Here is a 16,128-nt window from a genome sequence, read left to right as displayed (position 1 = left end):
GCAATGTACTTAGAATGGGGTCAGCGTACTTAAAGGGGCAATGTGCATCTCTCTCTCTCTCTCACACACACACACACACACACACACACACACACACACACACACACACACAAAGGGTGCGTGTCTCTGTCTGCCATGCTGTCTCCCCTCCCTCCATTCTGCCTTGTAGAGTGTGAGGCTACATTAACAACAATGTGTTAATCCTTGAGTGCTCAGCCGAGTGCTACTTCATCATTTAGCAGTAAGGCATTCCCTGGGAAATATCCCACCCTCTGACTTCACCTCAACCAAGCTTCGCAATCACCATTGCTGTGTACAGTATTAAATTTTGTTTAAAACTTATACTGTCTGTGTGTTTGTGTATAGACACACACACACACATTATATATAAATATAAAATCTTTGGTGAAAAAAATTTCCCTGGAACCTAACCCCCCCCCCCTGTTTACATTAATTCTTTGGGGAAATTGGATTCACTTAAAGTTGTTTCGCTTAAAGTTGCATTTTTCAGGAACATAATTACCCTGTTAAGTGGGGAGTTACTGTGTAGCTATTGTCCCAGGGAAAACCAGAGCTCTATTGTGCTGGGTTCTGAGCAAGCATATAAAGGAATCAGTCCCAAACCTTTCTGGACACCCTTTTTTCTTCAGCATTTTGATTCTGTAGTTATTTGGTGCATCACAAAGATTTCAACTCTGTAATGGTTTCTTCTTATGGAATCATAGGACTGGAAGGGACCTCGATAGGTGGTCTAGTCCAGTCTCCTGCGCTCAAGGCAGGATTAAGTATTATCTAGACCAGTGCTTCTCAACCTGCAGGCCATGTGTGGTCCAATTAGCGCACAGATGTGGTCCAGCTGTGTACTTTAAAAAACATAAAAATCCGGGTCCTGGTGCCTGGCCCTGCGCGTGGCAGGATGCCGGGCCCGGGGCTTCGCTCCTGGCCCCTCTCTCTGAACGTGTCTCTTGGCAGGGATTACTGGACATAGGGGTTTGTCACAGGGTTTAGCGAGGCGTTGTGATTCACGACCTGTGGCCCACAATGATAAACAGATTTAGAACCACTGATCTAGATGATGCCTGGCAGGTGTTTGTCTAACCTGTTCTTAAAAATCTCCAATGACTGAGATTCTGCAACCTGCCTAGGCAATTTATTCCACTACTTAACCACCCTGACAGTTAGGAAGTTTCTACTAATGTCCAACTTAAGCCTCCCTTGCTGCAATTTAACCCCATTGCTTCTTGTCCTATCCTCAGAGGTTAAGGAGAACAATTTTTCTCCCTTCTCCTTGTAAAAACTTTTATGTACTTGAAAACTGTTATCATGTCTCCCCTCAGTCTTCTCTTCTCCAAAGTAAAACCCAGTTTTTTTCAATCTTCCCTCGTAGGTCATGTTTTCTAGACCTTTAATCATTTTTGTTGCTTTTCTCTGGACTTTCTCCAATTTGTCCACATCTTTCCTGAAATGTGGTGCCCAGAACTGGACACCGTACTCGAGTTAAGTATCAGAGGGGTAGCCGTGTTAGTCTGGATCTGTAAAAAGTGACAGAGTCCCGTGGCACCTTATAGACTAACAGACGTATTGGAGCATAAGCTTTCGTGGGTGAATACCTGCAATGTTGAGGCCTAACCAGCACAGAGTAGACCAGAAGAATTACTTCTCATGTCTTGCTTATAACACTCCTAAAACATCCCAGAATGATGTTCTAGTGTGTGGGTTTTTTTTTTTTTTTGGGGCAACCGTGTTACACTGACTCATATTTAGCTTGTGGTCCACTATGACCCCCAGATCCCTTTCCTCAGTACTCCTTCTTGGGCAGTCATTTCCCATTTTGTAGGTTTGCAACTGATTGGTCCTTCCTAAGTGGAGTACTTCGCATTTGTCTTTATTGAATTTCATCCTATTTACTTCAGACCATTTCTCCAGTTTATTTAGGATAAAACTTTCAGAAGTGCCTAAGTGGCTGTTACTTTTGAAAACGTTACCCCTAAGGTGCTTCTTTCATGTGAAAAGTGATTTCAATGGACTTTTGTCTTAAAAACATTATTTTTAAATAACACATCTGAATTTATCTGCAGCTCTCATCCTTGTGTTTTTCTCTAGCATGACCCATTTAATTATCAAGGTATTTTTGACATCTCTAAAACTCATGGATAAATAGGCTTGTAGTGTGTACCATGAAGGACTCTTAACAATCTCCACTAGTAATGAAATAATTAGACTTGAAGCACTACCTTTTAGACTTGCTATTAATAACTGCTGGTCTAATTGTAAGCATTCTATGACACTTCTCAGTAATACAGCCAATTACAATTTCAAAAGTGACTAGTGATGTTAGATGCCCATTTTGAGACACCTTACAGGATCCGGATTTTCAGTGTGGGTGCTCGGCACTTACTACGAATGAAGCCCTTTTAACTTGTCTCATGTGGGGAGCCTGGAAATTGAGAAGCCCCAAATCACTAGTTGCTTCTGAAAACGTTTATGCTCTTTTTCATATATGTTTTTGACAATGATTAAAAAAAACAACCCCTAGGCCTTATTACGTTCCATTATGTAGGTTCTGTTTAATTTTTCACTGCCACAGCAAAATTTCCTGCTATGCATAGAAGATGGGTACTCCTTTATGGGGCCATGCATCACCATTAGCAAGGTTAGAACTTGCCTTTTGGTGACTGATCCGAACAGTTCCTCAAAGAACAGATCTGAACAGGTGAGACATGAGACTACCTTTAACCTCTGCTACCACCACTCCTTCCTGGCTGTACGGCTGAGAAACATAACATCTAGTAGAACTGAATAGGTGATTTCTAGTGTATAAAAAGCAGTAGTCTTGTGATCCACATGGGTTGCTTGTGCGTGTCCCTAGCGTTCCATAGGTGCTGTTTGTAAATTAGCAACTTGGCATGTCCCTGGAACCCCTTAAAAATGGTTGAAAACGTATTCCCATCAGTACCGTGTCTGTGAAACCTTCTCTTAAAGGGATGACGTTTTTAATGTGGTATACTTGCTTTGGAATTCTGGATCCCATTGACGTAAATGGAAGTTCTGCTATGGACTTCACTGGGGCTTTCAATCCTCTTTAGCACCTTGTCCTCAACATCTGAGATGCAGGTGTTTTGTTGGAACGTAACCAGTGATCTTTCACAGGAGGTGAGGCTGTCCAGCACTCTGCAGGGTGAAAGCATGGCCTTATGGTTAACACGCGGGCCTGGGATTCAAGAGATCTGGTGCTGCCACAAACTTCCTGTGTGACCGTAGGCAATTGCATAATTGCTTCATGCCTCCATTTCTCTGTTTGTAAAATGGGTCTGATAATACTTTTTCTCCTTGCCTTCATCTTACCCATGTAGATTGCAAGCTTCTCAAAGTAGGCAGTGTCTTACTCTGTGTCTGTACAGCATCTAGGACAGTGGGACCCCAATCTGGGGCGGGGCCTGTACATGCTACCATAATACAAGTAATAAGGGCAGAGCCCGTCCCCTGCTGATTAAATCTCTGAAGCATGGAATGTGACTTCTTGCAAGGAACCCGTTCCCTCTACAAGTTATCATCCTCTCCATTGTTCAGTCTCTTTGTTAGATACTGTGACGTTTTGCTTCCTCTTCCTGGCCTGCACGAATAGGCTCGCTTTCCTTTCCACAAGCACTTGACATCGTTGATGTCCCCTTCACACTTCCCTGCAGTGCAGCTTTCAGAGAGCGAAGTGCTGCTTTTAGTCTTTTCTCTTCTGAAGGGGCTTAGTTGAGTGCTTGTTTCAAATAGCTGTTTGTCAAGGACTTGTTGCTGTGCAGTGCTGTATGCTAAGTAGCTCTTGATGTTGCTCTTTGCAGATACCTGTTCACCTGGCAAGGTGGCCACTTGTGATCAAGGCCTGTAACATCCTTTCCCAACATTGGAGTGCGTGGAGTGGGGGGGAGGGGGACATCTTCTGCTGGTGCTCTGCTCCCTGAATGTTGTGCTGTATGCTTTTCTCTGCCTATTTTGCTTTTATTCTTCGGGCTTTATTTGCACAGTAGGTGCAAAGTGCACTGCAGAGACGGTGTGGTCTCCACATTTAGGTGTAGCGTGTATGTACCCATGCAGACCCACATTCTATTTGTGGAAGCTGAGAAGTTATTTGTTGAAACCATTCTCCTGTTTGTAAACGAAACCTCTTGAGTGCCTGCCTGAACCAGCATCCATCACAGTCCATGGTAGAGCTTAGGTGGGGCAAGCCAAGTATATCAGTCCTGGAAACTGACTCTTCTCCAAGCTGAATGGAAGCGCCAGAAAGAAACGCCGTGAGTGGTGGGTTTTAGAAATAGTTTCGGTCTTAAAGAGTTGTTAGCAATACTGGTAAAGCAACTATTTTTAACCTGTGTAAGCTGCTAGCGCCAAGCACAATGCTGCCTCCTTAATCTCTTGCAAAGCACTTTAACATGGAGTTAAATTATGATATGTAGGCCAGGCCTATGCTTGTCTCGGTATAACTCCATGGCTCTGGGGTGTGGAAAATCCGTGTAGGCCGCGCTATGTCGACGGGACGCAAGTACTGCCTCTCAGGGAGATGGATTAAGTACGCCAACAGGAGAAGCTACAGTGGCGCAGTGAAGACACGCCCCTAATTACAGCCTTATCTGTTAGTGGCTGTTGCTGGAGACGGACCTTAAAAGAGAACTGCAGTTACAAAACAAACAAGCCAGGAAATTCTGTCTTGCTGTGATTTGGTTGGGTTCGTTTAAAACCTTGTAAAGTATGGAAATGTGTATTTAATGTCACTCAGACAGTCTTCGTCTTTCTCATTGCCCTCACACCAGCCCAGCATCGGGAGCTGGCTTTGTGCAAATCCTCTGCAGTGTCCACTCGGCCGTAACCGTTTAGGTCTGTGCCCCCAAACGTGGGACATCTAACGTCTCTCTTCGTTGGTCATGGACTGCGGAGGTCATGGCATCCAGTCCCAAGCAGGGGATCTCTTACCAAACTAGCTAGCTGAACACCAGACTACGTCACAGCACTGACATCTCCACAAAGAAACCCGAGGCCTTTCAGGCAGCAGAAGGCCCGCAATAGTCTTGTGTAGGGACACAGGTGGAACAGCCATGTCTGAAGCCTCTGCGATGGCTTCATTCCAAAGCTAGGCTGGTACAGAAGAGTGGCTGGGGAGGGAGCCCTTTTGACTTGGATCCAGTGGTCAGGAATCCGAGCAGAGGGGTGGGAACCGGCTCACAGGCCGAGTAAGGCCGTTGGAGGATACAGTGCTGGGCTGGGGGTGACTTTCATTCCCTAGTCAAGGCACCTGCCTAAAACTGGAGTACTCTGGATTCAAGAGTTTCCCCGAGTTTTTCCCCCAATGAAGTTGCAGGAAATGCATAACTCCAAAGATAAGATGGTTTGCGTTTGTCTGGGCTCAGCTTTCTTAAGGCAGGTCTACGCTACAAATGCAGCATCTGCACCGCTGTAGTGCTTTGATGAAGATGTTCTAAGCCAGGGGTAGGCAACTTACGGCGCGTGTGCCAAAGGCGGCACGCGAGCTGATTTTCAGTGGCACTCACACTGCCCAGGTCCTGGCCACCGGTCCGGGCGCTTCATTTTAATTTAATTTTTAAATGAAGCATCTTAAACATTTTAAAAACCTTATTTACTTTACATACAACAATAGTTTAGTTATATATTATAGACTTCTAGAAAGAGACCTTCTAAAAACGTTAAAATGTATTACTGGTACGTGAACCCTTAAATGAGAGTGAATAAATGAAGACTCGGCACCCCACTTCTGAAAGGTTGCCGACCCCTGCTCTAAGCTGATGGACCCCATGGGCTTAGTTACTCCATGAAAGGCGGTAGCTTCTGTCAATATAGCTCTCCTGCAGACATAGCACTGTCTACATGGGGTTTAGGGTCAGTATAACCGTCGCTTAGGGATGTGGATTTTTCACATCCCTGAGCGACCTAGTTATATCAAAGTAAGTGTGCATTGTAGACCTGGGCTTCACCAACTGGAAACAGTGGAGAAAATTCTGGCTAACCCACTGCAAGGCTTTTGTTTTAGGTATGCTCTGCATAGTTTCTGAACAAAGTAGCTGGCAAATTAATGCCCACATGTGTTGGGAATAGTGGAGGGGTGTGTGTCTTTCAGATTCACTTCTGTTAAAGGAGCTCATGATCCTAAAAAAACAGCCCCAATAGCTCTGGCTAAAGCATTGAAGAATTATCTGTACTGCCCTCTCATGTGACTACCAGAGTGGCTCTGAGTCACCAGCTGAGTTGAGGGAATGAGGGAGTTGTAAATAATGAAGCAATCTGTTGAGATCGGATGAAATAGGGACCTCGATATAGGGGGTCGGAAGGTAATACAATCGGTAGAGCAGGAGGGAGCCTGGCAGTATGATGGGGTTAATGTTAACGAGCATGGGAACTATGAAGTTATTGCATAGTGGGAGGAGTCCACTCATTGATGTGGTTACATCCACATAGTAGCAGGGCGTGCTGTAGCAAGTAAGTGGTGAAAGGGTTAATGTTTGTGGGGTGCCATTTGCATATGTGTAAGCTTTGCGGCTGGTAAAGACACTTGCAGCAAAGCTGCAGTAGGGCTACGCTGACACTTCACTTTAAACCATCACTTCTTTCAGATGTCTATAAAGTAACTGCTCTGAGCCCATCTGCTCTGGCCTGAAAGTGGTGCACGCAGTCCTAATGCAGAAGTGCCACTGCTCTGAGACCTAGGGCCGTGTCTACACTATGGGTGCTATAACAGCACTGCGACGCCTTGCAGCTATGCCTACACGATAAAGGCTGTGAAATTAAATTTTAATACAGCCGGATATACCCGTGTAGCGGATATAAATGCAGATGAAGGGAGTGGGGAGCAGTATGATCAGCCCGTGGAGCACGTGGCGTCAAATGAGATAAGAAGGGCTTTCAGCTGGATCAGTTTTATTGCTAAACACAGGACTGCACTGGTACCCGTAGGGTCCAATTCCCGCCCTGGGATGCTTCTCTGTGCCTCAGTTTCTTCCACTGAAAAATAGGTCTGCTAATTCTTACTGACTTCAAGAGCTTGGGGGTTTCTTCTTCGCAGAGCATGCTGATTGTTGGATGAAAGGTGCTGTGAGGTGTTGATTATTCTTCACGTGCTGAACGCTCTGTTCTATAGCAAGCCACGCGCTTCATGTTAACGAGGTTTTGGCAAAGGAATGGTGAGGGAATGTCTCTTGCAGCCCTCTTCTGCTAGTACTTAGATTTGGGGATTCAAGTGTATGTGAAGCAGGAATCCTTGGTGCTTTACAGAGATTTGAATTCTGATTCTAACTCTCTTATATTCAGGTAATTGAGAGGTTTATCTGATTGCAATTTAACTTCTTTTTTAAATCCCCCAGTCTGAGGTTTTGTCTGACCAGACCTTTCCTCCCCCTGAATTTTGATAGCTTGATAGTCAACTTGTGTTTTATGAGCTCACAACTGTGGGTGTCTTTTCACTTTAAGTGTACGTAAGAGGATGTACTAGAACAACAGGGACAGGCAGGATGGGAAGAGAAGTCCTGACAGGGATGGGCATTCCGCAACTGATTCTGTAGTTTGGGTTCAGAGGGAAGACTTGGATTCAGGTTGCAACAGCACCTTGAATTAAGGATGCTACAGATCCCTGTGTTAGCGCCTCCTCCTTCCCTTGGTTGTCCTCTGGCCAGTTTCTTGTGCTGCCTGCCTTTGTGGGACTGCTTGCCCCTCAGTGTTTAGCCTGCCTTAGCAATGCTGTGGTTATGTGCCTCTGAAAGCAGAAGTTAGGCAGTACTTCCTGTGAGAATTTGAATATACAGGTGGTCCCTGTAAGCCAGGGGTAATCACTTAATTTTTTGTCAAGGTCCAGACTCCAGAGAAAATAATACAAAAGTAACAATAATGATAATTAAATAAAAAGACTTCACGGTCCATTCAAAAGCATCTGGAGATCCAGATTTGGCCTGTGATCCGCCTATTGATTACCCCTGCTGTAAGTCATACGTCTATCCTTGGTACCCAGCGAAAGGGTTGGTACAAATGCCTAGCTCCATCTCATGCGTTGATCTTCCAGGGGAACTGTAACTGGCTGACACTGAAGTGGGGCTGGGCTGAAGTTTTTATGATGGCTACTTCTTTGTACTAGTCAATCTTGTTGTCTTAATTTACTCTTAGCAACTGTGAGGACTGAAGGCCCCTCCATCCGATTTTGTCATCTGCTGTTCCTGTGTGGCTTATAAGGCAGAGCATGTGCTATTGGCTATTTTTAGCGTGGAAAATTTCAAGAGTCCATGTGAGCCAGTTTAGCGTATCTGTGCCAGTCCTGTCCAGCACTCCTTCACCCGGGCAGTACTGTTTCTTCAGTGCTGTATTCCACATCTCCAACGCTGCAGTACTAGGCCATAGCATTTTATAGGGAGGAGTGTCACCTTGCCAGTGAAACGTGGGACTCAGGAGATTTGGATTCTGTTTCCAGCCCTGTGGCTGACTTGCTTTGTGACCTAGCCCAGTCGCTTAATCTGTCTGTGCCTCAGTTTCCTTGCCCCCCGTGTTATGGAACATTAATGTCCATAAAATGCTGTGACGGAAAGAGCTCCAAGTACGTCTTGTGAGGCAGAGAATGACCACAGTAGCAGATCTCCAGAATCTTATTCTGAAGTCTGCAGCTATTGAGTCTCTTGAGTGACACGTTTAAAAACAAACCGTGATTTGTAAAGTTGAAGGAGGCTGGTTAAGGGAAGCTTTGAAAATCAGTTGGAGTAAACTTTTGCTGGGTTTTTCCTTCTGAAACCTTAAGACTGAATTCTCTGGCCTGCCTGTAAACCTCATACTGTTAACATTTCAAGCCATATAAGGATGTGTATATGGAGGATTGTTTGTTCTGGCTAGGGAGCAGCGCAACTTAAAACGTTAATCATGTCTGAGACCCTGACATAAGCAAGTGGAATGAGTTTGTGGTCATCTACTTGTTCTTTAAGATAGGACAATGTTTGTTTGCAAATGCCATGCCCAGCCCCCATGGTCCAGCAAACCCACTCTTCTGCTGAGCGGTTAAAAGTGGATTGCTTGTGCATCACAGCTGGTATATAAAACTCAGGGCAGCAAATTCTTCCTTCACTGTCTATTTAAGGTGACATCTGTTGGTGTTATACTGTAACCTGGCCAACTTGGTGTTTAAATGCCTGTTTCTATTTTGTGTCGAGCCAGTGGCTTTTATATAATTCTCTAGACTAGGAAAACTCAGGTCCATCGTTACTGTGGTTTAACCCTAGTGCCAGCCGACGGCTCTCACTGAAACTAAAGGCGTAACAACGAAACCGCACATCTTCACAGGGAACATTTGCTAAAGCAGTAGTCCCACTGTGAATGAAAAATCACTGATGAGTTAAGTTCCCAAGTCACTGAAATGATGAAAATACCAATGTTCTGTACCCACAACACTTACATTTTTAGGGGTCTTATTTACCAAGCCGTGGGCTCAGGGTGTTTTCCCTGCAGCTGTTGCTGCTGTCACAAAGCCGTGCAGAATTGCAGAGCACTGTTTTGTGCTTGTGCAGTTGGTGCCACTTCACAGGGAATGGGCTAATAGGGCAGTCAGTTTAATCAGGAAGGCTCACTGGGGATGTACTTATGCAAGCATATGTAACAGCGCTTTAATTTAGGCTCGTGGTACACCCAGGAGGCAGCTTGTGTGGTGGTTCTGCATTAATTATAATGCATAACTTCAGCATACAGCGAACGAACTTCAGGCACTGATTACAATGCACTATTGTGCTGTACAGTGGAGGCTTGAACTTTTCTTCTTAAGGGTATGGAGGTTTTATCCTTTCCACTTAAAAAGTGCATGGAAAAACTAAAAGCCTTAAAACTTTATTATTTTTAGCGAGTTGAGGTTATTTGAGCCTGCAGAACGTGAGTCTATAGCTTGAAAAGATGTGATGTTCGTTAGTTGGAACATCTTATCTTCAGCAGGGTAAGTCCTGCTAATCAAGCTGTGCTGGGCAACCCGGAAGCCACTGTGGCTTCTCCGCGCCCCCCCCCCCATCTCCCATGAGGTTTGTAGCTTAAATCAGGCAGGTACAGTGCGTGCAGCTAGTCCTACGAAAGAATCCCTTATGTCATTGAAGGAAGCACTTACCACAGCGGCTTGATAGAGTGGAGATGTTACTGTGCTACTTAATTGATGGCTATGGTCACTTGTGCTTCAGTGGTTTGGAATAAAAAAAGGCATTGTAGACTTCATTGTCCTTGTCTCCTGAGTGTCACTTAGTCCTGATTATAGTGTCCTAACTGTGGAGGCAAAGGCAGGGATTGTACAGTAGGAAAATCCAACTGAAATCCTAACCAGTCTCCAGTTGTGAGTTGAGATAAAGAAGTTCTCGGTATAACTTCAGGGATGGAAAGTGTTTTGGAAATCCTGGATCAGATTTTTTTTGAAGTGACTGGTGATTTTTTTGCCTGACTTGCCACTTCAAAGGGGCCTGATTATCAGAGTATCTGAGGACCTCACAACTTACCTTCTTAGCCCCCCTTTGAGGCGCTCTGTGGTTTTTTTTTGTTTTTTAAAACGGGCCCCTTTAAATCACTAGTCGCTTTTGACAAATCTGTTCCTTGTGCTTACATTAACACCCAACTCTTTTCCAGTTCAGAGTGAGAATGAGCATGGCCGGTAGAGACTGCCACGGTGTTTTCTTCTTCTCTAGTTCAAGAAAGTATGTGCCTTGAAGTATAACGCCAGCTATTAAGCAACACCAAACTCTTCTCCAGCGAGTCATTCCCACTGTAGTGAAGTTTACAGTCCCTGTAAAAACAGTGTTTACTTCTGTCACTCATTGGCGGAGACTTCTGGGATCTGGCTAGATAAAAGTTGTAGCCAAAGACGCCCTGTCGGGCTTTAATCCTGCTCAGTGCAAAGGTAAAGTGTGAGAATGCGCTGCAGCTAGGCAGTATTGTTGTAATGGACAATGGTTTAGCCAGCCCCACCTTCCAGCTGTGTAGATTTTTGTCTGTTAAGGAAAGGCATGTCCCCCCTGCCTTTTTATAACTCAAACAACATTGGCAAAGGAACAGCGTGATAGCCTAAAGCATGTGGCAGGAGTCTCTCTTTGGATTGTAAGTGTCTGGCATGAAGTCACGAGGCCTCGAATCAGAAAGTGGAGGCTCAGCTTTCCGAAAAGTCAGAGGAATAAGAGGCAGCACGATCTCCATGGGCTGAAAGCTTTTTAAAGAGATCTTAGGGAATATGAAGATCATTGTACCCTAAGGTTTTATAGGGACAGTGCAAGACTGTGGTTATGTAGTCTGAGTTTGAAACACTAAAGCCCTGTCTTCACTGGGAATGGGGGAAAGGTGTTCACTAGGGTTTTATCCTGTTAGCTAAGTAAAGGCAGTTGGTAACTTTCACTTGATGAGCAAACACTGTGGTCTTTAACTTGACTCGCTAACTTGTGTGAGAACTGCAAGCCGCCTTGTCTTCATTGACTTGAGTTAAGCACACACCTCCAGTAATAGAACTGCATTACAGAGGGGTGTTTGGAAGGAGGGGTTAGGAAGCATCATGGGCTTCACGTTCAAGTCCAGGTCTGGCTCGCCAGACCCTGGCAGTGTAAAGTAGCTAGAAAGGGAGCAGATTGTCTGAATCGTTGTCTAGTGTCCCCGGTTGGCAGGCTACCCAGCAGTATTACAGGGGGAGGAAACTGTCTCCCTGTCCAAGCTGCTAAAGGAATTGAAGAAAGAAGGGATCGTTTTAAAACAAACAAACAAACAAACAAACTGCACCCTGCTCAGGTCAGGAAGAATTGCCCTGATCTCTGTCGTATCCTTTTATAACTGAGCAACCTGTCGGGAGAGGGCAGGGCATACATGTTGCTTGTGGGGGGGTTGGGTTTTTTTTGCAGGCCTAATGCGGTGAGTGGCTTGGAATGTCAAAGCTGCTTGTGTCAACTTAAATTGGCCGCACCGATTAAGGTAAATAATGGCGCTGGAGGGAGCGGTTCAGTCTAGAACGTGCAAGGAAGGGAACTCCTTTAGCGAGCATATCTGACGGGGCTCTGCAGCGCCGCAGCTGAGGGACTGACTAGCTGAAAGGGCTGTTCAGTGTCTCCCTAGATACCCAGGTTGTGATTCCAGCTCGGCAGCCTCTCTGCCTTAGCAGCCGGCGGGGAGGGGAACGCCATGCTGTGAATGCAGCAGAGTGGATTAGTAACTCACATGACCTTGAAATTTGTTAATGTGCTGAAATGAATCCAGAGCGGAGTCTGCCTTTCTCCAAGGAGCATTCTGATGCAGGGAATAGGAGGCAACCCTCCACGTGCCTTCTTGCTTACTGGTTTCTCTTTATAGACGTGGAAGCACACGCCTAAGCTGCTCCTACTCTCAAAAGTAACTCTTTAATAAAAAAAACAAACTGCAATTAACGGATGCTGTATCTGTCTCAGCAGAAAATGTTACCATGTCCTGGATTCCAGTCCTGGTGTCTGTGCACCACATCCAAACAATGCATTCTGCAAATAGCTGAATGCGGTGCTGGTGAAAGACTGTAGCCCGGGAGGTTGATGTCCTGGGTCCTTTCTCAGAAAGAGCAGAGTGACTTTCACTCCTGCCCACATTGTGCTTTAAACTTGACCTGGAGGCACTATACCTCTATGGCTAAAGGGGTGCTGCTTTCCCAGGTACTGGCCTTGTTGCTGACGCTTCCAATGAGGATGCTGCCTCAGTCAGTAACCGGGGTGTCTCTCTGTTGGTGGGGTGGATGCTTGTGTTCTGGAAGCAGGCCGAGACCACCAATTCATGACACTTGGGGCCACCAAACAGCTACCAGCTAGCAACTGCTCTTGGCTACTACTGGTTTAAACCAGTGACCCAGAGGCAAGAGACTGTGTATCCCATTGCCAAAACTCAGAGCCAGCCGCTTTGCAGAGTGGAGGTCTTGGAGGCGTCTCTTGCTGGAGACATCCCAACTAAATTTTTCTCCTTCCTGGCCCCCTTGTTAATGATAGAAAGGCTGTAACTTACACACAAACCAGGAAGCGTGGAGATTGTACTACTGTTTGGCCTCCGCACACTTTGCTGTGACAAGAAATCCATGCTTCCAGGAGGTGGCTTATGCCTGCTCTGAGGCTCAGGGGGTGAATTAGGGACGCTTGGAGTTGCCTTGATTTTTGTCCCTTTAAATCAGTCTCATGACACTAAAGTAACTAAATATAGCCGGTAATTTAAAAAAAGAAAAAGCTCACAGTACTGTCCCCAACCTAATCTCAGTCCCTGTTGAGACAGGATGATGAAACTTTTACACTCCCCTGTTCCCCCCATTCAGTGTCTTCAAATGTTAACCTCCAAAGCATCTATTCTCCTTCAGGGGCACGGAGTGATACTATTTCCTGCTAATTTATTCATAAACCATGCTGTAACCAGACTTGCAGAGGAGCGTTTCCTAGTGACGCCAAGGAAATCTCCTTTGTCTTTTTCAGTAGGCCCTTTCGCTGTAGTATCCGAGCGCTGACTCATCACCAAGCAGGCCAGCCTCACGGGAGCCCTAGGGCATCTTGTTTGGGGTTGTTGTTTTTTTTAAAGATGTCAGCAAGGAGAACCCAGTCTGAAAGAGATTGATTCCTGCTGTACATTTATTCCTAAAGTGATCTATTCCTACATCTGATGGGAGGCGGGGGGGGATACGTATAGCTAAAATAAAGCTATTCTAGGATGTAAGGGTTTTTTCCTTCTCTAGTTAAATAACTTGCTTTGTGTTTGAATGTCAATGAACTACCAGTCTGAAAATGTTAAGTAGATGTTAACTTCCTGGGGAAAATACATAGGGATTTCCATGCTGGATCAGACCAATACTCCAGTTAGCTATCCTGTCTCTGATAGTGGCCAGTACCCAATGCTCCAGACAAAGGTGCATGAAACCCAGGTTAGGAAATAACCTGCCCTGAACTCCATTAGAGATTGGTTTGAATCCTAAAACATGAGAGTTTATATCTGTTGTGGAACTCTTGTTTTTAAAACTGTGGCTTTAATCCTTGCTAACATACCTCTGGCGGTTCCTGTTAGCCATGCTGATCTTCTGGTAGGACCAAGCTGTTGGCCTCAGTGATAAAGCAGGGCTTCTCCTCTTACAGCATGGACTTTGTTAATGGCCTTTGCCACATTTTGAAATCCAGTGGTTAGAAAGGCTTGTTGACTGAATATCTACAATATGGCAGTGTTAAATTATCCAGCCGGGGAATCTGGATGACTCCACCTCCTTCAAGAAGCCCTATATTCCTGAAACCCTTTGCTTCCAGGGGGCTGCCTGAATACCAATTGCTATAATGGACTGGCATTCTGGAAACTGGTTTCTAGAACCAGTAAAACTATTTCCAATATTCCCCCCTCCCCCAGGGCATGCTGTAACACAGATCTCTTGGGGGGTTATCTGCAGGCTGTTGTAATCCTTTAGTGCACGTATCCGCAAAACTTAAAACTGTTCTTTCCGTCTGTCTAAGTCAGTCAAACATTAAGGTTGGGTTTCTAAGCCCAAATGACTCTTACATGTTTGGAGCCAGTCCCATGCAGCCTATAACTGAACAATGTCAGAGATATCATTTGCTACAAGGCAGTGTAACGTACCCTGGTCCATTTAGACTACTCCGCTATCCTCCCATAGTCATGCTCATCTAATATTGTAGGTCCTACTCATTCTCTTGTGGGTGGGTTTCTCTAAAACTAATTTGCCGTAATTAAAACTGTGAGCTGATTGACTTGTTTCAGTACTTGCATTATGTAGCTGCATCCTTCAGGGAAAGACTCAGCTATAGACAGAGAAGAGTAGGGAAGAGGGGGTGTCCACATGTGTCTTTATCTTGCAAATCAGCTGATTAGCACAAGGGGTAGAAGGACTGATAGGTTTCTGGCAGTGCTTGGTGTGCGGAATGCCAGGTGTCTGTATCCCATGTGTTGTGATATCCCACGTACGGTGGCAGGTTGGGGAGTTGGGTGTCTTAGAGCAGTGTTTCTCAAACTGGGGTCGCTGGTTGTGTAGGGAAAGCCCCTGGCGGGCCGGGCCAGTTTGTTTACCTGCCCCATCCGCAGGTCCGGCCGATCGCGGCTCCCACTGGCCGCGGTTCGCTGCTCCAGGCCAATGGGAGCCGCTGGAAGCGGCAGCCAGTACGGCTCTCGGCTTCCAGCAGCTCCCATTGGCCCGGAGCAGCGAACCCCGGCCAGTGGGAGCCGGGATCGGCCGGACCTGCGGACGGTGCAGGTAAACAGCTCGGCCTGCCAGGGGCTTTCCCTACACAACCAGCGACCCCAGTTTGAGAAACAGTCTCTTAAAGCATTTGTAGCTTCGGGTACATGAGCAAGTGTAGTACTTCCACCTCCAATGAATCTAACTGTATCATAAGTAATGGCAGTAAGGTCCTAGGTGAGGGGCTGGGGTCCCTGCTCTTGGTAGCTGTGTTGTGTTTTTTAGACCACCTGGCTTTCGCTTCAGAGAGCTAAGCTTTTCAGAGGAATGTTTAGATGAGACTTCTGGTTGGGCCGCACTCTTGAGATCCGTTAAGCACAGACACTTTCTGCCATTTTTAATTTAGAGATAAACAGTTTTCTTAAATGTCCCGTTTTCTTCTTGCTGAGCTGCAGAACTAAATCTTGTGCATCAAAGCAGCTGAGTGTTTTGATGGTACATTTGTGTACCCAGGTTTCCTTGAATTAATATTGCAGTGGTATATTTATGGATGGGCATCTTCGTTGTGAACCTACTCGGACATTGTGGCTTCAAAATTTCAGCACTCTGCTCCTTTTTGACAGCAGCTCCTAAGCAGATGGCAAACCCCAGATGTGCTTGCGGGGGAGCGGGAAATGGATCCAAGAGAAGGCAGAGTGGGAAAACGTACTAGACTAGGCAGGGCAGAGTCTAGTACATACTGGCTTTTAGTATTAAATAGCTGGCACCCACTTGAGCTGTCCTGCTTTCTCATTTTTATTTGCATTACAGCTGTTCCTGGAGGCCCGGTCTGAGATTACGGACCCTGTTGTGCTAAGTGCAGTGGATGCTCATAGCAAGACAGTCCCTGCCCTGACGGGCTTGTGGTTTAATTAGACAAACCAGGCGAAGGAGGGGAGGGGAGGCAGAGGCACAAAGGTGTGAAGTGATTTGTTCGAGGTAATGAA

The 16,128-nt window shown here is 45.8% G+C and overlaps 1 protein-coding gene across 1 annotated transcript in view; it reads left to right on the top strand.

Moving 5' to 3' along the window:
• The window catches only part of AKAP1 (A-kinase anchoring protein 1), a 41,606-nt gene that overhangs the window by 5,087 nt on the left and 20,391 nt on the right, over nucleotides 1–16,128 (top strand). The window lies entirely within an intron of this gene.

This window comes from Trachemys scripta, chromosome 18 (assembly GCF_013100865.1).
Source record: "Trachemys scripta elegans isolate TJP31775 chromosome 18, CAS_Tse_1.0, whole genome shotgun sequence".
Classification (NCBI taxonomy): domain Eukaryota; kingdom Metazoa; phylum Chordata; order Testudines; family Emydidae; genus Trachemys; species Trachemys scripta.
Note: the sequence above shows the minus strand (reverse complement) of the source record. Positions and strands in the feature narration are given on the sequence as shown.